This window comes from Physeter macrocephalus, chromosome 13 (genome assembly GCF_002837175.3).
Source record: "Physeter macrocephalus isolate SW-GA chromosome 13, ASM283717v5, whole genome shotgun sequence".
NCBI lineage: Eukaryota > Metazoa > Chordata > Mammalia > Artiodactyla > Physeteridae > Physeter > Physeter macrocephalus.
Window position 1 is genome coordinate 756,663 of NC_041226.1, and position 8,318 is coordinate 764,980.

Below are 8,318 nucleotides of genomic sequence, written 5' to 3' on the forward strand. Positions count from 1 at the left end.
GGCTGGGCCCGTGAGCCATGGCCGCTGAGCCTGCGCGTCCGGAGCCTGTGCTCCGCAACGGGAGAGGCCGCAGCAGTGAGAGGCCCGCGTACCACAAAAAAAAAAAAAAAAAAAAAATGTGGAGAAGAATTTAATTAAATGGATTGATTTTTAAGAGTTTAGTTGGTTCAACTAATTGAAGGTGATTCTTACGTTATCTGAAGTTTTACACATAGTATAACACGACATAACAAGATTTGTACAATGAACATAAAAGCTAGAGGAAAAAAAGGTTTTTTTGAATTTGAACTTTAATAAGGCAACATTCATTTGAAATTTAAGTAGCTGTAAAGTTCTTTCTGTGCATTAAAGCCCCTCTTGCTCATTAAAAACAAAAAAACAAAAAAACCCAAAGACCCAAACCACACATAGACACAGTCTCACAACTTTAATTTATACAGACCTGGACACGGTCCACACGCATAACGGAATGGGCCTTGGCGTTTCCTGCACAGTCCCGGCTCCCAGCCTTCGGAGTGGGGGAGGGGGGGAGGGGGAGGGGTTGCCTGGCGATGACCTCATCGTGGTGATGTCGGCCCTGAGCTCTACCCGGAGTGAGCAGCTGGGAGAGGAACCTGCAGACTTGGATCTGTGATATTAGTGTTGGCCTTTTCTTAAGAAAAGAAAAAACCCTTCCTCTCCAGAGCACACTGGGTTTCCTCTGATGGCTCTGCTCTTGGTATGTGGCACGAGGCCCCAGTACCAGCCCCCGACACCCGAGAGGTGCCCTAGGACTGGTGTCCTAGCACCTTTGGGCGAGGGAAGCAGGACCCCAAGCGCACCCTCAGCCGCAGCCTCCATCCGCAGCGAACGGCAGGGAATCACACTCGGTTCTGCATCTGGTTTGGGCCCTGAACAGTGGAAGAACAAACGTGAAAGGACGTCGAGGAGGACCGGGGTCCGTACGCACTCACACACTCGGGATCAACGCTGGAAGGCAGGGACGCGCCTTCTGAAGGGGTCTTGAGGGTCTTGGGAATGAAAGTTCTTAGCTCCTGTGTTTCCTCCTTCGTGGGGACCCCGAGGCCGGCGCCGGGGGCCTCGCCTGGGACGGGGGCCGCCCTGAGCAGGTCCCAGCTCCTGCCAGAGAACCGCTGGCCTCTGAGGGTGACTTTCTTCTTGCTGTTGATCTCGCTTTCAACTTTGAGAGGAAACTGGAAGGAGGGGCGCGGCCTCTATTCCACGAGAGCCTCTAGTTCCCTCTTTGGGCCTCCGCCCCGCGGACGCCGTCGGAGCCCAGGCGTCCCCATCTCGTCCCTGGGCGTCTCGGGGTGCCGCCCGGCCCGCCCCGCTGTGGACCACGGGACCTGCAGTTCTGGCGGACGGGGAGGGTCCGGGTCCGGCTCTGTCGGCGTCGCACACAGTAACGCGGCACGTGCATAGACTCCAGGGAGGGGCGGCCCGTCGGCGCCCGGCGCCTGTTCCTTGGGCAGCAGACCGTTCGGAACCCAGGGGAGGTCCCTGCAGAGGCGGCGAGTTTTGATCCAGCGGCCCCACGTGTGGCTCCCGTGGCCTCAGGCCAGGGGGGTGTTCGCAGGCCTTCACTCGATAGTCACACGTGTTTGAGAACTTATTCAATAAAACTATAAGCCATTTAAAAAACTATAAACCATTTTGTTTTTCCCAGTAAAAAAATGTCATGAAAACTCCTAGAGTGGCTCGAAGAAGATTCCCAGGGATGACAGTAGTTTCTGGGCCGGGTTCAGAGCTCGCTACGCTCTCGTCTCTGGGAGCAGCGGGGCCCGACGGCTTCTGACGGTGAGACTTCGCCACCTCCACACGGTTCCTCCTTCCCCCTCCCGGAGGTCCCCCAGAAGGAATGCTTTCAGAGTGAATGACAACAACAGGAAAAGCGTGACACAGAAAAGAAAAAAGAGAGGGAGGCTTTGGGAAGGAGAAAAGTTCTGTTTCTTGCCAAGGTGTGTTCAATCCATCAAGCTGTGTCCTCCTATGTGTACATTTTAGTTCAATGTAAAACTTAAAAATTTTTTGCATAGGTATATATATATGTATTTAATCATGGTAAAATACACAACATAAAATTTACTATCTTGGCCATTTTTAAGCGGCATTAAGTCACGTTGTTGTGCAACCATCGCTGCCATCATTTCCAGAACTTTGTCATCTTGCAAAACTGAAACCCTTCCCAGATAACACCTCTACATCCCCCTCCCCTAGCCCGACACCCGCCCTCCTTTCTGCCTCTGTGAATCCGGCTCCTCTAGGGACCTCATGCAGGCGGAGTGACACAGCACTTGTCCTTTGTGACTGGCTTATTTTACTGAGCACAATGTCCTCAAGGTTCGTGCATGTTTAGCAGGTGTCAGGATTCCCTTCCTTTTTAGGGCTGAGTAATATTCCATGGTATGGAATAAACCCTTCCATTTCCACGGTATAAACCCTTGTTTTAAAACAAAGGTAAAAGGTAGGACTGCATAGACACAGGAAAACTTTGGCAGCCCGTGGATAATTTTAATTCATTTACCCGGAGGATTTGTGTGGCGCTTCTGTGGGTCAGGGTCTACACAGAGCATTTTCTGTCCGTTCTGGTCTACTCCCCACAACTTCATTTCCATTTTTCGGATGAGAAAACATCAATAAAGGCAGAGAGGTGAAACCACTTCCCCGAAGTCACGGGGCTGGAAAGGAGCAGTGCAGAGCGCAGACCCTCTCCTGTGCCCGAGGCCAAGCCTGGGCTGGGCTGGACCTGCCCACCTTGCAGGGTGGCTGCGCGGGGGAGAGGGGACCTTCCGAGTTACAGGACGCGTGATGGCACCACTGAGCCTGCGCGGAAGCCCTGACTTCCTGCCGACCACTTCGGGGTCACCTTGGGCCTGGCTGAGCTGGGCCTGGCTGAGCGGGGCCTGCAGCCTGGCGGCCTGGGGTCGCCTTCCCCGACGGGGCCCGCAGAGCGCGCACCTGGGCACCTGCGCGTGGCCCTAGTCCCCTCGGCTGCGGAGAGTCCCCTCCCCGCCCCTGTGCGCTTGGCCGCCCCTGGGAATGCCTGGTGGGGGCGGGGCGATGGGTGCCACCTCCCCTCTGAGCGCCACTCGTGTGTCCGTGACGACGGGTCGGGACGCGCCCCCGGAGCCCCGTGGGGGCAGCCCAGGCCTGGCACCGCCGGTGACGCGCTGTCCGCAGGGCCGAGCCCCTTCCCAGAACCATCCATGGGGACAGCTTTGGCACCCACGGTCACAACCAGTGAAGATATGGGAACTTCTTGCCAATCCGTGTCTGGTGGGGTTGCATTTTGAATTTGGGTTTCTTTCGAGCCTTCGAAGCATCTGGGCCGGTCTTGGTGTTGTTAGGCTGTGTCCTGCATCCATCCAGAAGTGGGTTTGCCAGGCGGGGCCGGTGTGAGTGGGTATCGCCCCGCGTCATAAAAGCAGAGCTACAACTACACAGTTATGTGTAATAAAACACGGAAGAGTCTTCCCCAAGAACCGCAAACTCCAGCCTTGCTGGGGGAAAGATCTCTTGCTCTTTAGACAGAGCTTAGCAGCTTTGTGGATGGAGGAGGACTTCCGGGGACAGACAAGAAGGTTGACATTTACAGTATGACTTCTTCCCGAGAGCTCACAGCAAGGGGCAGCAGTGCCACAAGAATCCTTGAAGACACTTTTCTAAGTTGGTTAAGTACATGTGAAAAGACAGAAGAGCTACTGCGGTAATTCCTCGAGCTTCTTTTGTAGGGAAGAAGGTTTTGCTCCTTATTATATCTAAAATATAATATAAATAATTGTTATTTTGAAAACCTGCTCAGGAATTCTATCAATAAAAACAATGAGCCCTGCTCAGCCATAAAAAAGAACGAGATTTTGCCATCTGCAACAACCTGGAGGGCCTTGGAGGGCATCATGCTGAGTGAAGTAACTCAGAGAAAGGTGACTGCTGTGTGTTTTCACTAAAATGTGGAATCTAAAAAATACAACAACCTAGTGACTATAACAAAAAAGGAACAGACTCACAGATGGAGAACAAACTAGTAGTTACCAGTGTGGAGGTACAAACTACTATGTATAAAATAAATAAGCAACAAGAATACATTGTACAGCACAGGGGATACAGCCAGTAGTCTATAATAACTATAAATGGAGTATGATTTTTAAAAATTGTGAATCACTTTGTTGTACACCTGAAACTTATATAATATTGACATCAGCTATACCTCAAAAAAAAAAGTTTTAAAAAGTTAAAAAAAAGAAAAAAAATTAACTCACTACAGAACTAGTGATTTAAATTTAAGCCCAGTTTTAATTACTTATCTGGTAGAATGCTTATTTTCAGTTACAATTTAATCTATGAAAGATACTGTTATAGCACAAAAAGTTTTAGTAAGAGTTTTGTAAATATTATGACCTAAGTTACCATTTACATATATGGTGCCAGGAAGAGTGCACTGTTTTAGAGTTATTTAAATTCCTAACTGACCATAGAAAGTCTTGCTATGGCATTCCAGAATGCAAAAGGGAAAAAAAAATCTTTGGGGCAGTAAGAAATCTTAGAGTGAATAAACTGAAGCTTTGCAGTGTAATGTGGAATTAGGAAGAGAAACACATTTTCTGACTTTAATGTACAATGTCTACATGTTTTTTATTTTATTTTATTTTATTTATTTATTTTTTTGCGGTACGCGGGCCTCTCACTGTCGTGGCCTCTCCCGTTGCGGAGCACAGGCTCCGGACGCGCAGGCTCAGCGGCCACGGCTCACGGGCCCAGCCGCTCCGCGGCACGTCGGATCTTCCCGGACCGGGGCACGAACCCGTGTCCCCTGCATCGGCAGGCGGAATCTCAATCACTGCGCCACCAGGGAAGCCCTACATGTTATTTTTAAAAGTTATTCTGAGAATACCCTGAGCCCTCTGAAGGCAGGGGTGGGGTGGCAGGATCTTTACAAAAGATTCACCCTTTGAAATCATGCAATACTCTGTATAAGAGTTTAGTTTTTGGTGGAGATCCAAAAATTGATCCATAAATCAGTGTTACAAATATCAGAAGAAAAAGTTCAAAAGAAAGCATTTTAGAAAAAGCACTTTATTCAGTAACACTAAAGAATTAAAGAAAGTGTTAATAGAAGGAAAAAAAAAAAAAAAGCCTAAACAGAAAAGAGACCTAAATCTCATCAGGTTAATTTTTTAAAGGATGTTTGAATTGTCTTGACAGTTCTTATTCTAGGTGTTCTCGTACAAGAAATCTATGATCGAGCCACTTATCGAAAGGTCAAAGAAGCTGGCATATATCGGAAAGAGTCTGGCTTGCTCTTCTCCCCGTTCTCTTTCCTTTTTAAACTTAAGGTATCTTTTTTGTTAATTTCATGGGGAAAAACAACTCAGTAAAATAAAGTTTAAAAAAGGGAAAGTGAGTGATGATGTATGAAGTGTTTTAGGATTTTAAAAAATGGATTTGGGCACTGTGAATGTAGTAATACTTGACATTTTGTAACCACTATAGATCGTGCAGTGCCAGCTGGATGACGGGGCTTCCAAAAACAGGGGTGGAAGAATATAATTGTCTTGTACGCTGTGGATTAAAGAAACAGAGTGTGTAAATGTAATAGGTTTGGCATTTCAGTTTAAAAATAAGCTTAGGGATTTAAAAAATTTCTATTAAATTGGGAGAAAAAGACTTTCAGTGAAATTTCCAAATAATTAACAAGCCAGAAGAAATACATCTGGAATCTTGACCACAGGGGTGATGGTTTCTGTTTTTAACACACATATTAGTGCTAAAAGTGATTGAACAGAGGCAACCGTTTCCCTGGCCATGTCCCTGTGAGGGAGGAGGACCCTGGCCTTCAGGGTCACGGACGCCCCAAATAGCAACATAATGTAAGACATGCTTTCATTTTTTACACGAACTGAAATCAAAACACTAACCTGAAGAAATACCACAGGCACCGTGGAATTGTGAAATTTTGCTTCTTTATCAATTAGTGGTTTTCAAGTAGGAGCATCTAATTTTACCCTCCTTACCCGGCACCGAGCGGCCCTACTAGACTATAGACCAAACTGGCACCTTCACCAACATGCAGGGAATAAAATCCACATTTAAAGTGTAGAAATGAACTACAATTACAGTTCTCACTTCCGTCTCCAGCCCCACTCAGAATCACATCGTGGGTCCCGACTGTACCTGACATTTGTCCTGGTGGAACCTGGGGTACTGAGAACATTCACAGCCACCCAGTGAGCTGTCCTTTCACCGTGTGGTCACTGCGACAGCGGCTGAAGCTTTTTTATCAGAAAGCTTTTCAAATTTGGATTTTCTAGCGGCCCTTCTCGACCAGGAAAACTCAGCCCCAGAGCCGGGGGCCTGAGGCATCCCCTGTGGGTGAGGAATTACCTTCTCTCCTGTGCACCAGCCTTGGGAGAATGGAGAAAATAGGCACTTGGATAAGTCTCTCCATCAGTCTGCTGGGAAAGGCTTTCATTTCCAAGCAGGCGGTCACCAGCCAGCTGCACACAGTCATCTTTTCATCAGATTGTCAGTGGGTCGCTCTTTACGATATAAAACACAGTCTGGGCTTCCCTGGTGGCGCGGTGGTTAAGAATCCGCCTGCCAATGCAGGGGACACGGGTTCGAGCCCTGGTCCGGGAAGATCCCGCATGCCGCGGAGCAACTAAGCCCGGGGGCCACTACCGGGCCTGCGCTCTAGAGCCCGCGAGCCACAACTACTGAGCCTGCATGCCACAACTACTGAAGCCCGCACGCCTAGAGCCCGTGCTCCGCAGCAAGAGAAGCCCCCGCGATGAGAAACCCGCGCACCGCAACAAAGAGTGGCCCCCTCTCGCCGCAGCTAGAGAAAGCCCACGTGCAGCAATGAAGACCCAACGCAGCCAAAAATAAATAAAACGTTAAAAAGAAAAAACACAACAGTCTGCTGTGGAGTCTGGCCCCAAATACATCATCAGGAAGTTACAGTAATTCACAAAAAGATGAATCAGGTGGGGCAGGGTGCAGTTTTGTGGGACAAGAACTGACCAGCCGCAGAGGAGGTAGGATGTGAGGTGTGACAAGGACCAGGCTCAACATCACCAGTGTCCACTGGCTTGTACGCAAACAGCGACGGGACCCCTGTGTCATCTTCCAGCCTCCCCGGTCAGCGCAGGATCCGTGTAGACGCCAAACGGGGCCCTCGTCCCAACCAGCACATGCACTCACGCGGGCAGGAGACCCCGACACTGTCACTCATGCTTCAGAAAGCAAAGAGGCTGCCCACAAAGAATGGTTAGGAAACTTCAAGAGTTTTATTTTGTACTGTTAAAAAATGTAGGTCGTGGATTCATCTGTATAAATAATTTTTCTGGCAACAGTAGTTAACTTTTAACCTCCCGTTCAAAAACTTCACAACTTCAAGCGTTTGAAATGCACTTAAGGATTTCCCCTGCTTTTGTTTTATATGGTCCATTTTCATAGTAATTAGCCGACTCTAAAGTCAAAGAATTTCTTTCGAAATAAAGTTCAAATCTTTACTAGTATGTAATGGGACACACGTGCATTCTCTTGGTCAGTATCCATTTTAATACTTTTATTTTCTTTCATTTTTCCCTGAAAGGTAGAAAGTGGGGGAAATAGGCTTACCTGTACGATTCAGATCAAAGCACAAAATGTCACTTAAAAAATAAGTACCTAAGGCATACCGGCCACACTTTTACTCAGTTTCCTCGGCTGCTCAGACTTATCTCAAGGGTCTGCCTCTCCCCCTGCTCTCCCCCTTCCGCGGCTCTGCCTCTGGTGGGCGGCTGCTCCCTGCCACTTGTCATGCAGTGTGTGGCTTGATATCCGGGGCTTCCCATGCCGGTTCAGAAACTCAGTGGCGCTACACGGACTTGCTCAAAATCTTTTTTTAGTGCGGTTTGGCAAATATCCCAAATGAAATTCAACTCTAAGTTAAAGGCTCACACAGAGATAAGGCTAAGGGCATCTAGACTTGCTGGGCCGTCCAGAGGCTCCGGGGCGGGGATGGGCGCGTAGGAAAGGAAAACCGAATTGCCCCGAACGGAAGTGCCGCGGAGCCCCCTGCTTTCCCGCCACGGAACACAGGCGGCCGGGGTGCCGCGCGCGGGGGCTGCTGGGAGACTCTCTGGCGGCCCCGCCCCTGCGCCCCCTCCCTGCCTCGGACGCGCTGCCCGCTACCTCCCAGCGTTAGGAACAGCAAAAAGCACTGACACACGAGCCCGACCCTCGCTCGCCCCCTCCTCCCGCTCCAGCCCCTCCCGCCTCCAGGCTCCACCCGCCGGGGTGAGTGAGCCCCCTGCGTCTTGGATGCTAGGCCGCGG